The sequence below is a fragment of the Castanea sativa genome, chromosome 9 (assembly GCF_040712315.1).
Source record: "Castanea sativa cultivar Marrone di Chiusa Pesio chromosome 9, ASM4071231v1".
In the NCBI taxonomy this organism is placed as follows: domain Eukaryota; kingdom Viridiplantae; phylum Streptophyta; class Magnoliopsida; order Fagales; family Fagaceae; genus Castanea; species Castanea sativa.
In genome coordinates this window covers 15,527,470-15,550,263 of record NC_134021.1, presented here as the reverse complement: position 1 = coordinate 15,550,263, position 22,794 = coordinate 15,527,470, and the positions used below count along the sequence as shown (strand labels likewise).

The 22,794-nt window shown below is 33.5% G+C and overlaps 1 long non-coding RNA gene across 2 annotated transcripts; it reads right to left on the bottom strand.

Annotated features, from left to right (window-relative positions):
* Positions 1 to 5,720: 5,720 nt before the first annotated feature.
* LOC142609538 (uncharacterized) lies at positions 5,721 to 14,929 on the bottom strand. 2 transcript variants are annotated; one of them, XR_012839623.1, is made up of 3 exons: positions 14,652 to 14,929; positions 14,271 to 14,329; positions 5,721 to 11,425 (listed from the first exon to the last, which is right to left on the bottom strand). It is a non-coding gene; the product is annotated as an uncharacterized LOC142609538 (long non-coding RNA). The 2 variants fall into 2 exon arrangements; XR_012839624.1 differs by having other exon boundaries at positions 14,680 to 14,929.
* Positions 14,930 to 22,794: the final 7,865 nt, after the last annotated feature.

The window sequence follows — 22,794 nt, the reverse complement described above, 5'->3', positions numbered from 1 at the left end:
TCTCCACCACTAGAAACCCAAATCACTTGCCGATCTCCACCGCTAGAAACCACAAAAAATACCCAGAAATGAGAGATCGACTGAGAGAGAAAAGCCTGAGATTAAAGGGATTTGGAGATGGGTGGGTGAATCGGCAGCGATGGCGAGAGCGAGAGGGGATGAGAGAGAAGAGAGAGGCTTGGTGTGAGTTTGAGTTTCAGCGATGGAGAGAGATGGGAGACCGTGGAGAGAAGGACTAATATTTACAAATAAAATATTAATATATTTTTTACAATTGAGCTATTGTGTGATTCTACATTTAGAATCACACTGTAGCACAATTGCAAATTTTTTCGCAATACTCTCACTTTACAAGTTCCGCTGGAGTGGCTCTTTTGGGCTTCAATTGTAAAATGGGCTTAGATATCCCATATACAGCATCTGCTGCGGATGCTCTAAGTGTTAAGACATATGTGATTCATGTTAGGAATATATGTCAACATTTTATGTAATTGGCTAATTCTTTGACAAAACACACTTTACTTGTATTTGGGTAGATATAGGATGTGTTTAATGCTTCAAGGAACAAAGGTTCAAGTCCAAGTATTGAAGCCATGCAAATCTGTCCAAGAATCAAGTGAAGAAATGTTGTTCATTAAAGTTTGACAGCTAGTATCTATCTACTTTAAAAGAGTTGTTTCAGTCCGAGGCTCGATAGCTACTCGACAAATAGGGTATTTGTTGAGATTTATGAAGTTCAGTCTTTCAGAGTTGATTTTCATCCAATCCGTGAATGTATGTTTGAGATTTCTTTTCTCACAACCCTAAACATATATAAGGATTATTTTAAGAGCCATCACAGGTTGCACAGTTGCACAAGAGCACAATTCCATAAGTGTGAAGAAAAGTTTGACCGAAAACCTAGTTTGCCCTAGTTCTTCTTTCTCTTGAAGAAGCTACTGTGTTTGTACACCATAGGGTTTTGTGACCAAGCAACTTCATGATCTTCATCGTGTGATGAACAGAAGAACTTTACAGCTAACATTCTTCTCAAGTTGATGATCAAGTCGCGTACTGTGATCTGTGCATCAGATTGGTTAGTCACGTACTAAGAGCCGTACAATACAAGGAGAGATTATCACTACAAAACAAGTCCAATCGGGTATTGGGTAAGGGTTCAATTGTAGGTTGGTATAAGGTACTGAGATTTCTTTACTTGTAACCGCTTGTTGTGATAATAGTGAATTCTCGGAAGTAGTGACCTTAAAATCACCTAATGGAGTTTTTGCCTCGGAACTTTTCTCCATTCGTAAACAAATCACCGTGTCAATTTTTTTTCCGCTGCATATTTTTTAGTTGGTGATTTGTTTGTGCTGTCACGTACATTGCATGTTAAATTGATTAATTACTTAAAATTGGCTAATTAATAAGGGGTCAATATGTTTTTGGCCTATCAATAAGGCTTATTCCTTGCTTTTGGAAGACTTTCAAGCCTCTTGTTCTAACTCTAGGCCTAGTGTCTCAATTCCTAAGGTAGTTTGGAGATTGATTTGGAGAGTTAAGCTTCCTTTGGAAATTGGGACTTTTGTTTGGAAGCTGCTGCATGACTGTCTCCCTACTTTTTTGAATCTAAACAGTAGAGGGATTAATGTCAATAGAGATTGCCCATTTTGTAATGCTGAGGTTGAAAGTTCCACGCATCTGTTTCTCTCTTGTCAGTTGCTAGAGCCATCTGGCATGGTTCCACTTTGTGTTTCCATACCTCTTCTTTGTCTAACATCTCGGTCCAAAATTGGATTTGTTCTTTGTTGATCAGACATAAGAAATTGAATCCAGAGGATATTAGTTTTCTACAAAATCTGTTTACAATTCTGTGGTCAATTTGGAAACATAGGAATGTGGTTGTACATGACAATATTCGACTAGACCCTCTTAGTGTGTTGTTAATGGCTCAAACTCTGTCTTGCAGGTACCAGGAAGCTTTTAGCAAGGAAGAGTCTCAACAATTCAACGAGTACAAACACTCCAGTGATCCCAATCTTGCTGGGGGTCAATGGCAAATAGTTCTTAAACTAGCAGGAGCAAGAAGGAAGGGTCATTTTGGTAGTGCTTTTGCCTATGAGGCTAAGAACAAACAAGGTGAAGTGGTGTTTTGGGGGGGGGGGGGGGGTCAGAAGGTGTGTAGCAAGCTCAGCTGCTGGGGCATTGCATGAAGCTCTGGTGGAAGCCTTTATCCAGGCAAGGACCCTTGGTTCTCAGCAAGTTTTGGTTCTCAGCAAAGGTAGAAAGTTAGTCCTTCTCTTTAATGGGTGTGCTAAGCTTGATTGGAGAGAGAACAAAGATGGCAGATCTTAGCTACATACAACAAGCTGCTGTAGTGTTTCAGTTGATTTTTGTTCCCAAGGTTGTCCTTGAAAATTTCTACCACTTAGCTAGTCAGGCTACTACTGTGCCAACTCATATTTGTTGGCCTCATATGTCTCCTGTTGTTACTTAACTGTTTGTATTTCTTCCTTTTCTGATATCAAAAAATATATATATTGTTTTAAACAAGCACAACATTCTTCCATTGGCCATTTTTACCCAAAACACAAAAGCTAAGCCCGATTTGGCTTAAGAAACTTGCTTTCAGAAATTGCGAAATGGTGATAACTAAACACTACCTTATTTCTACAATTAATTAACCCATCCTAGCCAAAATAAAGGATAAATAATGATTCCAGATAATCTTCTACAGCAAAGTAGATGTAACATGAGCATATAAAGTATAAGTTTGAGAATGATTACAAAGATATCTCCCCTGGCTTCTTAAACAATTCAAAGAATTGTAAAAAATTTCAGTGAAAGAAACCCAAATGTGTTATGATTCTAAGGAATATTCTTTAAAAGAAAAAGGCTTGTACCTAAACTTTTTTTTTATTGATAATTTCATCCCGAAATTTTGGATAAAGAGTTTTTTTTTTTTTTTTTAATAGTTAGAGACAAAAAAAAAAAAAAAACATTTTTCAATAGTTTAGGGAAAAAATTAGTTAAAAAAAAAAATAAAAAGTGAGATATTTTTAATAGTTTAAAGATGAAAAAAGAATTTTTCAATAATTTAGAAACAAGAAACAAATTTTTAGTTTTAAGGACAAAAATAATATTTTAGTATAAAAAGGATTAAAACAATGGTCCTGAAAAGTGGGGAAAAAAAAAAAAAAAAACCTTCCATGTTCCAAGTATGTGTGCATTCCCTACAATATAGGTGCATTCCGATGTATAGTAACTGAGTTATTATAGCTTAGAATTTTAGGGGGAGAGACCATTATTAAATAAGAAAATGTTAAAGTCACAAATTATTTTACAAATTACTAACGTAATATATGATTATTGATAAGTAAAAATGTAATGTTCACAGTGAATTCAAATAAAAACCAATAAGAACTTATCACATCAATAATCTATAAAAATATTATATAATAATTTATGCATGTACCATTACTTTTGTAAATATAACAGATTTTTGCTAGTTGAGAAGATTAGTTTGTAATTACAAATTGTTGAGAAGATTTGACTGTAATTACTAAAGCTCTTGGAAGGCTAAATTAGGGAAGAATTATATTCTGTTCCCAAGCCATTCCAAAGAATGACTAAAAAAAAATTAGACTAAAATGTAAATTACACCTTTTAAATATGAATTAAATTTATTTTAGTCTTCTTCACTTCTTTCACGTTCAATTGAGTCCTTAAGTTTCAAATTTATTCAATTAAAACAATTCATCCATTTTCGATAAAAATTTGCTATTATAATTATAATTTTCTAAATTAAAAATAATTTAGGAAATTAATAAAAAAAATATATAGAATATTTATGTGAGATTATTTTTCATTATTTAAATACTTAACAGAAATTTTTTAAATATAATAGCATTGAAAACTGAAGTGCCACCTATGAGGTGGTATTATGAGTAACCATTACATGAAACAACTCTTACATGAGGCTGAGTCCATTCCACCTTAGACCGTGACTGGTAATCCATATAACATTGAAAGTCATAAATCATTCCCATGTTGGGGATTCGAATAATAGCACATCTATGATCTACCACTAGTGTTGCTGTCAAATTAAGCAAATTATCGATAGTTATGCCAAAAGTAGCACTTCAACAAATACCATTTGAGAGATTAGAAAAAGGTGTATTCCATTCAAAATGGAGCTGCCACCAACATAAACAGAAAAGCATTACTTTCAAGTTTCAAACAATTCAAAAGCCATTTATAGATTCTACTAAATTGAATTAAAAAGGGTCAATATTTATAGGATGCCAAATTGCCAACAAATATTCTACTAAAGCAAACTCTAAAAGGGAGAATCAGATTCTTGATGATTGATGTATCAGTGTTCATTAAATGGCAAAAACCTTCCACTTTCTATTTAATCTATAGTACTGACCAGGAAATGCTTATGAGCAAATTTGAGAAAATTGAAGACAAAAAAAAAAAAAAAAAAAAATCATAATAATTGACAAATTGAGTGTGTTTCTGCATTCAAGTAGTTTATTGATTTATTCTAGTCGTGGTCAAGATCAAGTCTAATATGAATAGGCACAATTTATTCGACGATTAAAAAAATATTGGTGCAGCAGTTTTGTGAGTTAAATAAAATAGCCAGACAGATTTGACAGCAATAATTAAGATGACATACAAAAGTTACGGAAAAAATAGTAAAATAGACATAACTTTCTAACTATATAGTTAGTTGTTACGGTTTGCAAACTATATCTTTTACTAGCATCTCGAGTCTTAGAGGCTCGATTTTGGGTCAAAAATCGAGTTTTTGATAGTCGATTTTTAATGTTTGATGTGGCGTTTTTTTCCACGTGGAATCACCTGAAAATCGAGTTTCTAAAACTCGATTTACAAACCCAAAATAAAAAAAAATCCAAGTCTATTGCCATTTGAAATCTACAGCCATCAAAATCCAAAAAACCATCAAAATTCATCCACCACCATGTGAAGACCAAGACTAAACAGAACCAGCATGCACAAAAAAAAGAAAAAAAAAAACCATTGCCCCAGATCCACGGCTGCCTGGGTCTCGCCAGCCGGGGTCGCGCGACTTGGGCGTGCCGGCCTGGGACGCGCGACCTGGGCACGCCGGCCTGGGTCGCGCGACCTGAGGCGCGCCGGCCTGGGTCGCGCGACTTGGGCTCGCCGGCCTGGGTCGCGCGACCTGGGTCCGCGTGGGTCGACGGCGGCTGGGCGTGCAGAGGAGGAGGAAGAAAGAAGCAGTGAGAAGAAAGAAGAAATGAGAAGAAAGAAGCAGAAAATGGAAGAAAGACCAGAGTGAAACGCAGATGGAAAAAATAAGAAGGAAAGAGGGATAGATATAGGACATAAATCGAGTTTCTAATTCTCGTTTTCCAACTAGACGCTACGTGAAAAATACGCCACATCAGACAGAATTAGACTATAAAAATCGACTCTCAAAAACTCGATTTTTGGGCCCAAAATCGAGCCTCTTAGACTCGACATGCTAGTAAAAGATATAGTTTGCAAACCGTAACAACTAACTATATAGTTAAAAAGTTATGCCTATTTTACTATTTTCTCCCAAAAGTTACTAATAATTAAATGAACATTTACTCATTTAGTTTTTTTTTTTTTGAGTCATTTAGTTTGTTCCTCAAATGGAAATACAAATTGCATATTGTCATTTTCATAGCTATATCCATCTACGTGTGTGCTTATAGCTTGATATCTTTTCAGCACAATCATTCATTTTCTCAAAGTTCTTGAAGATCTCAACCAACCACACAAGCATCTTTCACAAAACATGGATTTAATTAAAATAGTAGCTATGCGAGCAACATTATTTGTAATTAAAATATAACATGAAACAAAACACACTTCTTAATAGATTAATTCTTGAAAATAAGGGCCTGTTTGGTTTCCTCATCACTCAGTTTTCAAAACTCATAACTAAAACTTAAAACTCATCACTCATAACTCAAATCCCACTTTCACTGAAAAAACCCCAAAACTCCTGTTTGGTTTAAAAACTCAATCACATATCTCATCTTTTTAACTCAATTTTTTGCCAAAGCTGTGGACCCCACCCACTGACATTACACGGTGAAACTGTATCCTACCCGCGTGAACATACTTTTCTTCTTTTCATTTCATTTCCTCTCCCTCATTTTATCCCATCAGAAAACCACGTTCTTCCCTCGCCGCCCACATTAACGCACAAGCACAACCAAACAAGTCCCCTTCTTCTTTTCGATCTTCCTTCATTTTTTTTCAATTTCAGTTTCTTACCCACGGTAAGCGCTCAATTGTACCTGGATCCAAAAACACACGTGGGCTCAGGCCCAATGAACCTTAAACAATGAAATTTATAGAGTATAGGCCTGCAATCTAGTTTAGGGGTATTGGAAACGTGACAAGCAGGCTATAATGCACTATCTTTGCAAATGATAAACAAATATGACAAGGGAACCTCCTCGGACGTAAGCCGAGGACAATTTATATATTACTTTTCTTTTATGCCAAACTTACAGTTCTTAGTTTCTTTTCTGCTCCTCCCCCAAAAATAATCCTCCCTCCTCCACAACCTTCTTGAAGTATTTTTATAATAGCTAGAAAGTTTAATTCTACTGTTCAGGGGTCACTCCCCCATTAATGCGGCTAGGGAGGTAGGTGTAGGGTCTTTAATGTGGAGGTGGCAGCCTTTTCATAAGATATTTCTCTCACACCGTTGCGTCTGGAGGGCGCCTAAATCCCCTTTTTAACCAACGGTTTTTACGTAACCCTGCCTTGATCTTCCTGGCGAGTCATAGGGTCATCGTGGGTCTGTCCGAGGAGATGTTCGTCCTCGGACGAATCCTCGGACTCTCGACTCATGGGCCGAGTTACGGTTCTAGGAGGCTTTTAGTCTAAACAAACTAGCGCTCATCAACAAAGCCCAATGCCCAAATACTTACTTAGGTCTTTTTAGTCACCACACCCACAATACTCATTTAACACACCTTTTTCTAAACCATGATTTTACGCCAAAACCCTCTGTTGAACTGGGATCATGGTCAAGGGCATGCCATTCTTCCCTTGCCTCTCACATCAACGCACGCGCACAACAAGTTCTCTTCTTTTGTTCGATCTTTTTTTTTTTTTTTTTTTTCAATTTCAATTTCATACCCTTAATTTTCTCTGTATCTCCCCTCTTTAATCTGTATTTGATTTTTTTTTCTCTCTTCTCTGTTTCTTTCTTAGCTGTTTTTGGTTGGTTTGAATCGGTGGTTATTGCGTTTAAAGTAGTGGGTTGTTTCAATGGTTGCTAGGTTCGGATTGGTGGTGGTGGGTTTCGATGGTGGTCATTTGGGTGTTGGCTGGGTTTCACGGTGGAGATCTAGTTTAAGTCACGGTGGAGATTGGGTTATGGGTCACGGTGGAGATCGGGTTTGAGATTGGGTTTTTGGGTCACGGTGGTGGAGGCGTTGCTTGAATCGGTTGGGGCTGGGTTAAATCGGTTGAGGCTAGTTTTGTGTTTCGATGGTGTGGATCGGGGGTTAGTTTTGTTGGTTGGTTTTGGTGTTTTGGCGGTGGCTAAGTTTCAATTTCACGGTGGTTGTTGGCGGTGCTGGGTTTGTTGTGGTGGTGCTTGCAACGGTAATACCAAACAACTCTGAACTGACAAGACAACACAAAAGCCTATGGGCCCCATGAAGTCCGAATATTTACCTTAGTGCCACTGAGTTTTGTATCTCAGTTTTTGAAAACACCAGTTTTGTGTTTCCAGTTTCCATCACTTTAACTCAAAAATTTTAAGTTTTGAGTGATGGAAACACAATGTGAAAATCAAGCCTTTGTGTGGGTCCCACGTGTTTTGAGAACTCAGTTATGATTTTTGAGTGATATGATCCAAAACTATTCTAAACTAAACAGGCTCTAAAATACTATAGAAATACACAACTGTAACATGCAACAAACAGTAGTCAACAATGAGTTCAAATCTTCTATTCCACTCTTCCTACTCCACTACATACTCCACAAATAAAAACATGTCACATATTTATCTAATTTATTTAATGCTGAATTTATACCTTCTATTATTTCAATCACCTAAATATAATGGGTTATTTATTTATTTTAGAAAATTGAAATAATAAAAGACATAAATGTAGCATTTAATAAATTAAATGGATATGTGACATGCTCTTATTTGTGGAGTATATAGTTGAAGTATATAGTTGAGTAGAAAGAGTGAGACAAAAAATTTGAACTCGTCAACAATTTATGATAGTGAGTTCAATAATCTTGTGCAAATAAATTAGCAACCAAACCATTTACAATAATCCTGAATAGTTAATCTTATAACCATTAAATCGATAAAAAGAAATAAGTTGATGCATAGAGGGCACGAGAGACAATCAAGTTACTTATAATCAATTAATAAAGGCTTCAGAAATTTCTAAATATTACTTTCAAGTTCTGTGGTTTTTCTTTTCAAAAAAAAGAAAAAGAAAATGCAATGTTCAATTGCTCTACATATTTTTATTTTCTTCTTCCCTATACTTAAAACCGGCATCCTGCTACTCTTGTAGCTAATCATACCATTACAAGACCTTTTTCCTATGAGTAGCTAGAATACATGAATGTCAACATTGTAAATATATACAATTTGAGAATACAAAGAAGAATAGAATTATTACTTAAATATATGGACCATTTCATATGCAGCAAGTTCTATGATGCAAATGAGTGACAGTGACCAGCACCACCACTTAGAGATATCTACATGGTTAGGTCAACCAACTTAGAAAAAAATAATTCTTACACACTAGGACTTTGGAAATGAGACGAAAAGGATAGATTTCTAGATATTAAATCACAAACCTAATATGACCTAAAAGACTAAAACCATCAACAGTTACAATGGCAAGTTTGGGGGATGTGCCACCCCCAGTCTTCCCCAAAGTTTTAATACTAGTATTTAAATCTCAAGCATAACCATTTTCAGCATGACTTGTATTTTCCCGTTCGAAATTGTTGTGTTTCTTGCCCCCAACCAGGGACGGAGGCATTCATTGACCAAGGGGGGCAGTGGCCCCCCCTAATTAAAAAAAAAAATTATATATATATATATATGCATTAATTTTAGCAATTTTGTTCTATAAAATTACATTTTACCCTATTAACAATATTATTGAATCTTTTTAGAGTAACGTTAAAGATACAAACTTATTTACAATATTTTTATAAACTGTTGAGGTACAAATTCTTATTGGTTCGCATCTGGGTATATTACTTGCATAACTTTTTTACTTATCAATAATTACTCACTATATCATCAATATACTTCTAGCACTTTTCTCATTTTAAAGGCCATTAAAATTTTATAGATCTAAAATCTAAAACAACATATACTAGCCCAAAAACATTTGTGCAACAACAAAAATCACCAATAGCAAAGCTAAAAAAAATTAAGTCTAATTAACCAATTTTACTCAAATAAATAATTGCCCTTTAAAAAGTTTTAAATAGAATAATTTTGTTTTTACCTAGCAAATGCACACATTAAAAATTTAAAAAAAAAAACCTCCACAACTAAGAAGCTGCCAAACTAGAGGTCAAAGTCGCCCCCCTTAACTTAAAATCTTGGCTCCGTCCCTGCCCCCAACACCCACACTTTGAAAACAAATGTTTACTATACCACGTATATGCCCTAGCAGAAAAAAAGGAAAAAGAAAAGAAATTTAAACATTGAAGATTTGTCCATAAACAATTCTATGACAGGCACAAACATGGAAAAAAAAAATCAATATAACAATAGTGGCAGTCTGGTAGTAAATATTAGGATATGGCCAAACAAAGCCTTATCTCTATTGAGAACCCTATAGGCAAGACGAAACTTACAATCTTCTCATTGTTTGCAATCCCTCATTGTCTCATGTGGTTATTTAGAGGGAAGGAAACACTCAGAACTTCAAACAATGTGAAAAAATACCAATTTTAGACCTGATATTATTCCTTAGATCCTCATCTAGATGAAGGCAACAAGACAATATTCATTTTCAAATTTACCTGAACTTCATGGGTTGTGCCCTCCCCAATTGCACTTTCTTAGTAAACCCTTAATAATAAAAATAATAAAAATTTTAAACTAGGGTGTTTGTAAACTGTACAGAGCCCCTCTAATGCTTTATAGAGTAGTTAGACATTATAATGACACAACCATTGCATGGCTAGAGAGAATGTGTGTGTGTCCTCTATAAAGTCCAACTATTAAGGAAAAACCCAAGAGATATCAGAGCCCTTTAGAGCCTCTATCAAATATTCTTTTTGAAGTTCTAAACCATAACTTACCTAAATTCTAACCCACCACAAGGACAAGTAAAAATGGATTTTTTTGGGGGGAAGAGGAGAGGGGGGGGGGGGGGGGGTTGGTGTTAAAACATCATGCATCGATCTTTCTTAAAAGGATCACCAGGTAAAATACTTTTTCTGCCTATTCAAAAATATAAAAAAGGCTATTACAAAATGCACATTAATATTTATAAAAATTATAGCCAATTAACAAGCTGTAGCCCAAAATGGGATTTCATCTTTGACAGGGGGTTCGATCAATCCCACTTGGGTGTGAGTGATCTTACATAAGCCCATATGTATATGGTAAAGATCAAATTACACCAAAGTAACATTTTGACAATGTTACACCTTAAATTGAATTGATATTTTTCAAATCCCACTATTGGATTACATGTTTAACATGTACACCAAAATTATATGGTAATCAAATATTATTTACTATCTAATATATGACCTCATTTTTTTTTATAAGTTTAAAATAATACGTGAGAGAGAGAGAGAGAGAGAGAGAGAGAGCTTGGTTAGTTAGCATATATAAACTTATATTTTGTGCGTGATTTTTAAAAAAATGTTATAGATGAAATAGTAATTGGTATTTAATCATCTTGAAACTTTGTAATATTTTGCAAGCACAAGTTTATAAGAAAACAATGTAATCCAATAATGAATTTTTTTTTTCAAAAATATCATACAATAAAAAGTGATTTAATATTAACAAAGCTAACACTAGGTATAACTTGAACTTAACACCCACATATACACATTCTTAATTGCCATATAGGCATTATAGATATAAATTTATATGTATTATATTTTTTGAATTTGTATATTCACACAAACATTCTTAATTTCCACATAGGTTCTATAGACCTAGAGTTATAAGTATTCTATATTTTGAATTTGTGTACATAAAAGATCAAACAACCTGCTACCCAAATGCCCAATAACAAGTATACAGACTAAAGAAACCTGCTGCAGTTGGGAAATTGTATGACAACGAGAAAGAGCACGCATGTACACAGTCACGACCATTTCATGAATGCTTACAAGCGTGCTCTCTCTCTTCGTCAACCAATTATATGTCAAAGGTTGAAGAAATCTGCAAAAGATAAGAGAGAACATATAATAGCAATGCATAAAAAATGACTATAGACAAAATAAATCCAACTACTATGTCATTTTTACCGAGAAAATAAGGGACAGCAGAAGATATCTACTCTAAAAACAAATAGACATGTATGTTCCATGTAATCTGTGACTAAGTTATACTCAGCTAAAAGCCTTTAGATTGTAAAGCATCTCTACAAATTTCTAACTTGACATTAACTCTCAAATTTCATCAACTAAAACTATATCATCTACAAAAGGCATACACCAAAAGACTTCATATTGATATCATCCAATGAGATAGCTAGTTAACCTACATCAAACATAAAAACTTTATTAATTCCATGGTCTTAATTAATTTAATCTAATCTAAAGGAACTCATTTCTATTTTAAAACAAACCACAAAAACTCTCATAGGTACTCTATTATACGCTTCCTCTAGGTCAATAAAACCCATATAAAGATCTTTATGGGCTTCTCTACATTTTCTCTATTTTTACATTAGACATATAATAAAATAACTTCTATGACAGATCACCTTGGAATAAAATCAAAATAAATCTCCAATATTGTTATTCTCCCAAAAGTTCATAGTGTGACTCATAAGCTTAGTTGCACATTAATTTGTACAATTTTGAATATTTTCCTTATTCTTGTATATGGATATTTGAGAGTTTTTCTCCACTCACTAGACATTTTGTTATCACTTAAAGATCTTTTCATCTCATCACCCAAGCACTTCCAAACAACAATGGTTAATTCATCAGGTCCACAATTCTTCCTGTTTCCATCGTCCTCAAAGCGTCCTTTACCCAATCATCCTAATTCTTCAAACAAACCTATGATTTCTATCCCCAGTTGGGAAAAACTAGGTGTGCTCTAATCTTTTGTGTGGCTTCCATTAAAGAATATATCAAAATAATTCTCCCATCTCTCTTTAATCTCTTATTCCTACTAACACACTTTGATCTTCATTTTTAATATATTGAACACATTCAAGTCGCTTTCATTCCCTTGTCTTAACAAATCTATATTCTTTTCTACATCTTTCGTCACTAACTTGCTCTATAATGCATAATAAGCCTTAAATCTAGCCTTTTTGACAGCTTTCTTTGCTTCTTTGCCAATTCATAATATTCACAAGCGAGTCACTATCTATATCTAGGTAGGTTTCTCTCTCTCTCTCTCTCTCTCATCTAACAACTACTTAAACCACCTCATTACACCACCAAGTCTCCTTAATCAGCTGGCTACATATTTTTCATTCTCCAAGTGCTTCTTCAGCCCCCTTTTAATGCTATTCATTCATTATGCATCTTATCAACGCCTTTGTCTAGACTCCACTTCCCTTCTTTAATTAAAAATCTATAAACACTTGTTTCTCTCCCTTCAAATCCCACCACCAAAATCCTAAGTCCCTCTAACATCTCCTATTTTCCACGTTATACTACAAATGTCTAGTACCACGAATTTGTGTTGTGGTTATTCTCTCTCATAAAATCAACTTATAATCTTTACAATATCTACTATTAACTTTTCAAGTAAAGACCAAATCTATTTGACTAACGTATGTTCCACTTCTAATAGTAATTAAGTGTGTGAATCTCGTCTTCACCATTTTAAGAAATTTCCTTAGTGAAACTAAAATTTATTGGAGTCTAGCACAATTTTTCTTTCTTTGTTTAGAAAATTGGGAGTCTAGCTAGCTATTAATGTAGAAGCTACTACAACATGAAAAAGTGCAAGTAATATTTTTCAAACATTATTAGACTTTATTAAATTTTGGGTGTTCTAAATTGAAGTTTAAAGCAATGATCATTTGAGTGTTCCTTTCCACTTAGTAAACCTCCAACGCCCTAAGCCTACAAAATTTACAACCTATAGCAGTTAACTAACTCTTTTAACCGAGCCATCAGTATAACTTTCTTTGTCATCAACTTATTCCCTCAAGTCCCCAGCTACTCTTTCAAGTTTTAACCTATTCAAACCTTATCCAATTTACAAACTCCAAGCATCTCAATATATCCCTAAACTTATTCATATCCTAACTTACAAGGTTTTCTTTTCTCTTCCCAGAATTGGCTTTTACTGTTTCTTCCCTTTGTTCCACTTTGATAACTCTTCCCTCCAACTACTGAATTATTTACTTTCATACATCAAGAACGGATCATTTCTAAGCCTGATGTTCTAACTATGTTATAATGCCAATACTCAAGTAAAAATAAACTTATTTTAAGTTTCAACTTCAAAGATTAAAGACTGAAATTTTCGTTTAGAGGGTCATAATCTGAACACTTCTTACTCTAGACTTTATCCCACGCTAGTATTCCATTCTCAACAACAACAAGATCTTTCTAACACTAAGCCACAAACATGTACAAAGAAGTATCACATGCAATTAAACCCTTAAACCTTAACCAAAACCCTTGAAACTCCAAACTAGGAGTACATCTTGAACACTAAATAACCAAAACTACCAAAAATAGAAACAACCAAAAAAGACTAGACTCCATCTTAACCTAATACATACCTTCAACTATTCATCATAAAAAAACCAACCACCAAATCAGTACCAATTCATTCCATGAACCGCATAATAAACTCAAAAACAAGGTAAAAAATGATACCCATATTGCAAAAAAGAGTATACTTACCAACTCTTCAAAAATCTAAAGATTTTGCAACCAAAAAAATAAACGATTCATTTTAAGTATACCAAAAAAAAAATCAGTGTTACATAATAAAGCCCAAAGAGATCTTAAAGTTTCTTTTGTTGGGAAGAGAGAGATTAATAGACAAATCAAAGCAAATTAAAAAAAAAAAAAAAAAATCTGACCTTTTCAAGGTAAGATTCCTGGGCTAATTAACCATTGAGACATGCAAATAGCTCCTTTACTACACATAGAAAAACAAACATTTTAAACCAAACCAAAACACCCCACATCATTTTATATGGTTTCCTTGGGATTTAACTGAAACATTTTTTGAAAAACTGATAAAAAAAAAACCCCCAAACAAATTAACAAAAAATCTACAAGAAATCCAAGAAAAGAAAACCCTTTAAAGCAAATAAAGTCACAAAGACAAGGTATGATAAAACAATAGAACTAATATTAATAATCCAAAGCATAAAACGCAAAGTAATGAAACCAGGAAAAAAAATTTGAGAGATAAAGAAAGATTCAAATTGCATTAGAAAAATATTAGCAAAAACAACCTTATATGTAACATATCCACGACCATACCAGATCTAGACCCGAATCCTCAGACGAAGTATAAACTCAACAGTCAACCCCAAGAGAAAATAAAGGGGATTTGAAGGAAGAACGAAGAAGATAGAATTATAGAAGAGTAGAAAAGGGCACCCACTTCTTCTTTTTTCTTTTTTTTTTTGGAAGAGGAAGAGAAGACTTTCTGGTTTCCATGGAGAGAGGGTTATATTACAGACTTGTTTGGGACCAAAAGTACAATAATGGGTTTAGTCCTTTGGAAATCTATACAGTGGTATTATTATACTTATCCACACACTACGAGGACAGAACAACGATAAAAAAGGACAAAAAAAATTGTGTTCAAAAACTACTTTGGGAGTCTCTCTTTTTATTTCTTTTTGCTGGGTTTGGGAGACTCTCTTGTACTTTAGTTTAGGTGTTATACATGATCATTGTTTTTGTTTTTTGTTCTTTTTTTTTACAGAGATATTACTATTAATATTGACGCCAATTAATTTGTTGTGTAGCCAAAAAAATGAACTTCAAATATATTAATTTTTTATCATTTATAAGAAACAAAAAATTTTCATTTAAATGAGAATAAAAGTCAATACATCTTGAGCAACTATACTTTTTTTTTTTTTTTTTTATACAAGATATAATTTTTACTTTAACCTAATCTAAATGTATATGTGTGTGAAATTTCCTTTTGAAAACTTGAACCCCAGCTTTTGCCTCCCACACCCCACAACTATACACTTAATAATAAGTAGAGTTTCCTTTATCTAAGTGACAAAATGGTCCTTCTGAAAAAAAAGTGACAACATAGTAAATGTCACTAGCATATTTGGGTAGAACATGAGCTAGTTTGTTTCCGTGAACATGGAATATCTAAGTACTTCAAAATTGCTAGAGTTGTATCCGAGACTTAGAGATGTTGTTTGAAATACTCAGAGGAGAATTTGCATTATTGAGCATGGAGTTAATAACCACAAATCTCTTATTCTATGGCAATAGATTTTACCAGAGTTTTATTTTTACTTTTTGGTTTTTTTTTAAAGCTTATTAAAAATTGTGTTGACATATATAACTGTAAGGACTTGATTTGATCCACAACCCAAGAGATTTGGACAATAGTCTAATAAGCTCAAAATAATAAATTTGATAGAGAGTGGGCTTGTTACTGAACGTTCAATGAGTTCGAATGTAAATCAAAATAGGATAGTTGGCGTTATAATGAGTAAGACAAACAATTTGAAAATAAAAGATATTCCTCGGTTAGGTCTGAGGATGGTATGTTCTTATATATTTCTTCTAGGCTAATACAAATATTCAAGTTCTTAGTTACACAATGATTTCTTTTCTGGATCTCTGATGCCTTTTCTATAAGGGACTCTCTTCTCTTTTATGCTTCCCCCTTCCTCTCATCTTAACCTTCCATCTGTTGATCAAATAGCTCATCCTGTTGATACTTGTCACATTGGAACCTTTTTGAAGTCATTGGTGGGTAGCTGTAAGGCTAGAAGTCACTATTCAGACATCACCTCCACATAAATGCAGCTAGGGGGTAGATGCAGAGCATTCAATGCGGTGGTAGCAACTTTCTTCCCAGATATTTCTCAATTCTCTGTTAACTCAATTCTTTCTAAAACTTATCCTCTCAGCACGATTGCCTATTGCCCAGTACTTGATGGGTGGTTGGACTTTAGGCTTCCACTCTGTTGGCCGAGGAGGGATTGCTCCTCGGGCAACGTCACCTGCTCATCATGATCAGACCTCTTCCTCGGCCTAGTAGTCTACTTGTCTTCACTAATACGGGCTAGTCATCGGGCTCTTTGATGTCCTCGGGAGCAGCCCACAGTCCAATATCCTTATCTGGGCCCTTCATCCCTACAATAACAAAACTAATTTTATATTTCCACTAAAAAATTAAATATGAATACAACCACGTAGTTGAAGTTAATTGGAAAATTTAAGATATATTAGCTACAGAATTGTAGTTGTATCAAGAGTCTTTTAATTCAACTTATACCTCCTAGTATTCTTAATGAAGGCATTCAAAGTTTAAATCTCTCCTCTCCCACCTATCAAATTATCACCCCAAAAAAATGTACTAGAATTTTACCCTTCAAAATTTAATAAATTTTTTTATCTATGAATTTAATTTGTTTATATTATAATAAGGTTATTATTATTGTTTATTTTAGTTTTTATTTTTTTCAAACCAAGCTAATTTATTGGGCATATTTTGAGTATCAATACGATTGCAATTTGAAACCCATGTAAGTTTGTCATTAGGGTGGAGTAGGGAGAATAGGACAGAAAAATTTGATTCTGAAGCTAGAGTGTTGGTTTTCAAGATTTTAAGTACAAATTCTATTAGTTTTTGGTATAAGTACAAATTGAACCTTAGATCTTTTATTCAATAACAAGAGACGTTTTCAGTTTAACTAATTGAAACCCACTTTTTTTTTTTTTTTTTAAAGATGTAGAATTAACTGAAACCCACTTGATTGGTTGAAAGTTGAATATGCTTATTTTATAAAAAATACAGCTCCTGAGGGCCTGAAATTGTATTGGTTATCTATATATGGCTAGCTTTATTGTTTTATTATTTAGAGTCATAATATACCATTTCGGTTTTAATGGTAAAAATGTAATTTAGTGTGTATGTATGTATGTATAAAAAATTTAATTTATTGTGTATGTATGTATGTATGTATGTGTGTGTGTGTGTGTGTGTGTGTGTGTGTGTGTGTGTGTGTGTGTTATATATATAAAGAGGCATAAAAATCGAATGGTATGCAAGGCAACGATATCTTTCATTCTGAAGGAAAAAAACCAAGATTCGTTGCAGGGACGGACCTAGTAGGGGGCCCGGGCTCCCCTTGGCTCAAAAAATAATAAAAAAATTTAGTTCTATATACTACTTTAAGCCCAACAAACCCTTACTGAGGCGCCCCAGCCCAACCCTGACTGGCCCTTCCAAGCCCAACCCAATTTTTTTTTAAAACCCATTAACACTTTTAACCCTAGAAACTTATTCAAAATTTTTTTTAAAAAAAAAAAAAAGTGAGAGAGAGAGAAAGTCGAGAGAGATAGAGAGTCAAAGACCGAGAGAGAGTGATTGGAGTGGAGAGTTTGAGAGAGTACTGAGTACTAATTGGAGTTAGTGGTCAGCCACAGCGCCGCACAAACCGTTAGCCTCGTACAACGTCGCCACAAGCCACCATCACTCTGCCTAGCCTCAACCGCCACAAACCCATGTCACTGCCACTACCCTTAGCGCCTCCGGCAGCTTGATTTGTCCAACCCACCATTGTCTCTAGAGGCTGTAGCCTCCAACCTCCATCCCAAAATTCCAATCTGCCCTTTTAAGTAGTTTTTCTCTCTTTAAACTTCAAAACCTAACATAACATTGATATAATGTTTGTGTTGTAAATCTGTGATTGACTGATTGTGTTTTTTTTTTTTTTTTTTTGCAAAGGATGATTGTGAATTGAATTTGAATATGTGATTGTGTTTGGGAGTCTCTGTCTGTCTCAGAATTATTATTTTTTTATTTTTTATTTTTTTTGCAACTGATGAGTGGGAGAGTCTGAGTTGAGAAAGTGAGATGTGAGTTGTGATTTATATATAGTTTTTGCTAAAGTAGTTGATTGTGAGTTGTGATTTATAAAGTGATAATATATAAAGCATCTGATTGTTTGACACTTTGACTGTTTGTTCGTAGTGGGGCAATATTGGGAATAGGCAATAGAGATAAAGAGAAAGGAGGTAAATGACATATAATGCATTATAAATTAGTAGTGGGGGTACCATTGTGTTTGGGCAATGGGTGACAAAGATAAAGAGACAAAATGACAAAGATAAAAAAAAACAAAGATAAAGAAACAAAATGAAAAAATAATATAATATATATGTGACACAACTTTATCAAATTAAAATTGCCAATGTTTGATTAGTCCTTTTTTGAGATAATAAATATAATTTTTATTCTATTTGTAGATCATGAGAAAATCAACTAAAATATTTGATTTTTTTTTGAAGAAAAGATTTAAATTCAACATATATGGATGTAGTTGTGAATTTTTTTGATTTTTTTTCCCCTTATCTTCGAGCCCCCTAGCTTTAAATCCTAAGTCTATCCCTGATTCATTGAAAGAAAAAAGGGCAAAAGGAGAAAATCATAAAAACCCTAGCTTGAATTGTTGAATTTTTTTTTTTTTTTTTTTTTTTTTTTGAGAATGAGAATTTGTTGAATTTATCAGTCTTTGTAAATAAAAATTTCATTGGAAAATTTTTAGTGCTACCATTTTAGTACATGGTTAAATATTAGTTGTATTTCCATACGATACATGGATTAATTGAAACTTTTATATTAAAAAAATTTCACTCCAATTAAAAATTTATCATAAAAAATTTCAACAAATCTAAATTAATATCTAATATATATTTTTAATAATTTATCAAAAATTTGTATTTTAATATTATAAAATTTGGACATTACATATTGTCTATGCGTCAAGTGACTCAATATATGTAATGTATCATGTTAATAAATTTAGAGTTTCAAGTGGTTCACTAATTATTATGACAGTTATAATTTGTAAAATATTTTTTTTGAAACTTAAATATCATAGTTCTACCTAAATAAAACTAACAATTAATGATATAAATTGAATTTTTCTAGAGACAAAGATTAATAGAATTTTAGTTGGACCAGAATTTTTAATTTCTTGAAACTTAGGCAATAATTATTTTGTTAAATTAAAAAAAAATTCCTAACCAATAATAATGCAACATACCAATTTGAAATTGAATTAGTTAAGTGTGTGATATTTGGGTGTGTATTAAGTCCCACATCAAGTATAATTGGGTTAATTTGGGCTTTATAAACAACAACAATAAGTCTCAATTATAACTAGACTAGTCATTTTGGAGTATAGTGCATTTATAATTAGCGTTTTTCATTAAATGTTGAAAACTATATGAATATATATATATATATATATATATATATATATATATATATATATATTTTATACAAGGTAGAATTCTACTCTAGCCTAATCTAAGTGTATATGTATGTAAAGCTTCCTCCTGGAGACTTGAACCTCGGCCCTTGCCCCCCACACCCCACAACCATTTATACTTATGGAGTGACTATATGAATATATTACTTCTTAATTTTTATTTTATATATATAAATAAAATTTAATTTTAACTCTACATCTAAAAGGAATAAATATCACAACATTAAAAGATCTCTATTCTCAAAATAAAGTTCATTTAAAAAAAATATATATCATATTGAACTATAACGTACATATTGTTCCGTTGAACTATTTGCAATGTATATTCTTATTCCTGGAAAACAATCTCTTTGTATGGAGTAATATTGAAGTGGTTATAATATATTAAAAAATAAATAAAATATACACATTTTATTGCCACTTTGATTATTTTCTAATCACATCCCATGCATCTAATGTTTTAATGTAGTTCTAGTTAGCTCAACGAGTAAAATTTCTGATAATTGAATAAAAAATCAATCCCCGCATACATCAAAAACTGTCCGACCCGTGGATGGCAATTTTTGCCCAACCCGCAGGTACCGGCCTGACCCTAATGGGTTGGGTTTTACTCGGTCCGATAAAGAATAGGGTCGGGTTTGAGTTGTTTTTTTTAAAAACCCGAAGCGGGTCCGGGTCCAGTCCGAATTTTAGTAAAAACCCGACCAGAACCCAGACCCAACCCGTTTAGAATAAAAATAAAATTACAAAAAAAAACCTATATATATATATATATATATATATATATATATATATATATATATATATATATATATATAACTTATGACCTAACCCTAACCTCTCTTAGGCTGTGTTTGGTTGGGTGTAAAATATTTTTCGGGTGTAAAATAATTCTAGGTGAAAATATTTTCGAGAAAGGAAAATATTTTTAGGTGTTTGGTGGCATTTTAAAAAATACTTTGAAAAATATTTTCAGGTGTTTGGTTGTAATCTTGAAAAGATTATAGAAAATACATTTTTCTACTTGTTGCTCACATTTTCTCAGCTCCCAAACAAATATATAACATCATTTCTCAACAGAGAAACACAAAAGAAACAAAACCCAAAAAAAAAATCATAAAATCCGGGAGGGAAGAAGGAAGGGAGAGAGGCGAGATCGCGATCGCAAAAACCAAGCACTGACGCGATTGCGAAGGCGGCGTCGATGCTGGGGTGCGATCTCGTTGGCGCGTCTGGGGTTGGGGTGCGAGCTCCTTAACTCTCTCTACTCTCTCTCTCTCTCTCTCTCTCTCTTTGCGCGTCTGTGAGCCCGAAAATGCTTTGAAGTGAAAATAACAACTGAAATGGTTTTATGGGCCAAGAGGGGTATATTGCAGTCAACGCGAAAATTGAAATCCGTTTGACCCAATTTTCAGTGCTTACCAAACACATAGAGGAGTGTAAAATAATTTCCTGAATCCCTTTTCAGCCAAAACAAACACAACCTTATTCTCACTCACTCATTTCAGCCACCCCCCCCCCCCCCCCTCCCTTGAGACCTTGGTCACAGCCCACAGATGACCTCAAAGCCTCAAAAACCCTCCATTTTTTGTCTCCAATTTTTGCTGCGAAAGGTTATGCAATATGTGATTGGAAGAGCACTTTTTTTTTTTTTTTTTTTAATTTTACCCCATTCTCCATGTGGATTTGTGTTTTCTTTTTTCTTTTTCGGTTAATTGAACTCTAAAAGCATGACAGCCACTGTATTTGTCAATGTCCTTTGTTTAATTTATATGGCATGTACTTGCCGTATCTTACTAATTTAGCCCCCAAAAATGTTTTTTATTTTTATTTTTATTATTATATGAGCAAGATCAATATACATGTGCAATGGCCTGAATTGGTTCTAGCTTCTCTCGTCATCTCTCATGTCAGTCTTTGGAAGTTTCGCATACATTGAACTCCTTGATTGAGTCATTCATTCCCATAAAATTTTTAGGACCACCTTGTTCTCTATCTTTTTTCTTCTTTTTTTTTTTTTTTTTTTTTTTCTAGGTTCATTTCGTCTCAATCATGTGAGTTGTTTGTGTTTGTGTTAGGATTTATGTTTGTGTTTGTGATTTTGAAAGGAAAAATCATAAATCAAAAATTTTGTATTTGTGTGTTTGTGTTTATGATTTTGAATGGGAAATTCATAAATCTGAATTTGTGTTTGTGATTGTGATTTTGAAAGGGAAAATTATAAATTTGAAATTTTTGTGTTTGTGTTTGTGTTAGGATTTGTGTTTGTTTTTGTGATTTTGAAAGGGAAGATCATAAAATTTTGGTCATTGTTCATCCATAATTTCCTGGTGGTTCTTTTTATTTTTCAATTTCATTTTTTGATTTTCTTTGCCGATCCTCAAATCTTTATTATTTTTCAACAATTTCTGTATGTGGGTATTTCATTCTTTGATTTCTTTGATTTTCTCTACCCAAGAATAATCTTGCTAGTATAAAAAATAAAAAAAAATAAAAAATTATGTTTGCTCAGATTCAAGGCTTCACTACAAAAAAAATGGGGCTACCGCTGGGATAGCCCCAGAAAGTGCTGGAATAGGGTCAAAATTCCTATCCCAGCGTTTTTTTTCCCAACGCTTGAAACCGCCGCTCAGTAATGTCGCCGGACCTGTACCAGTGCTTTTTAAAGCGCTAGTATAGGTCTTGAAAGAATATAATTTAAAAGGCCTATACCAGCGCTTTTGAAAGCACTGGCATAGGCAATACCTATTCCAGCGCTCTTAAAAAAGCTGGTATAGGTCTTGAATGAGCAAAATTTAAAAGGCCTACACCAGCACTTTTGAAAGCGCTGGCATAAGGACTGCCTATGCCAGCGCTCTCAAAAGCGTTAATATAGATCTTGAACGAGTAAAATTTAAAAGGCCTATACCAGCGCTTTTGAAAGTGCTGGCATAGTCAGTACCTATTCCAGCATTCTCAAAAGCACTAGTATAGGACATATGCCTATACCCCTATTACAACCCCTATTCTAGCGGTTTTCAAAACGCCAGAATGGATCCTTTTTTAAAATATATATTTTTAATATTTTTGGCACCTGTAATTTTTAGCACCTGTAAATTTTTTTTGTTAATGT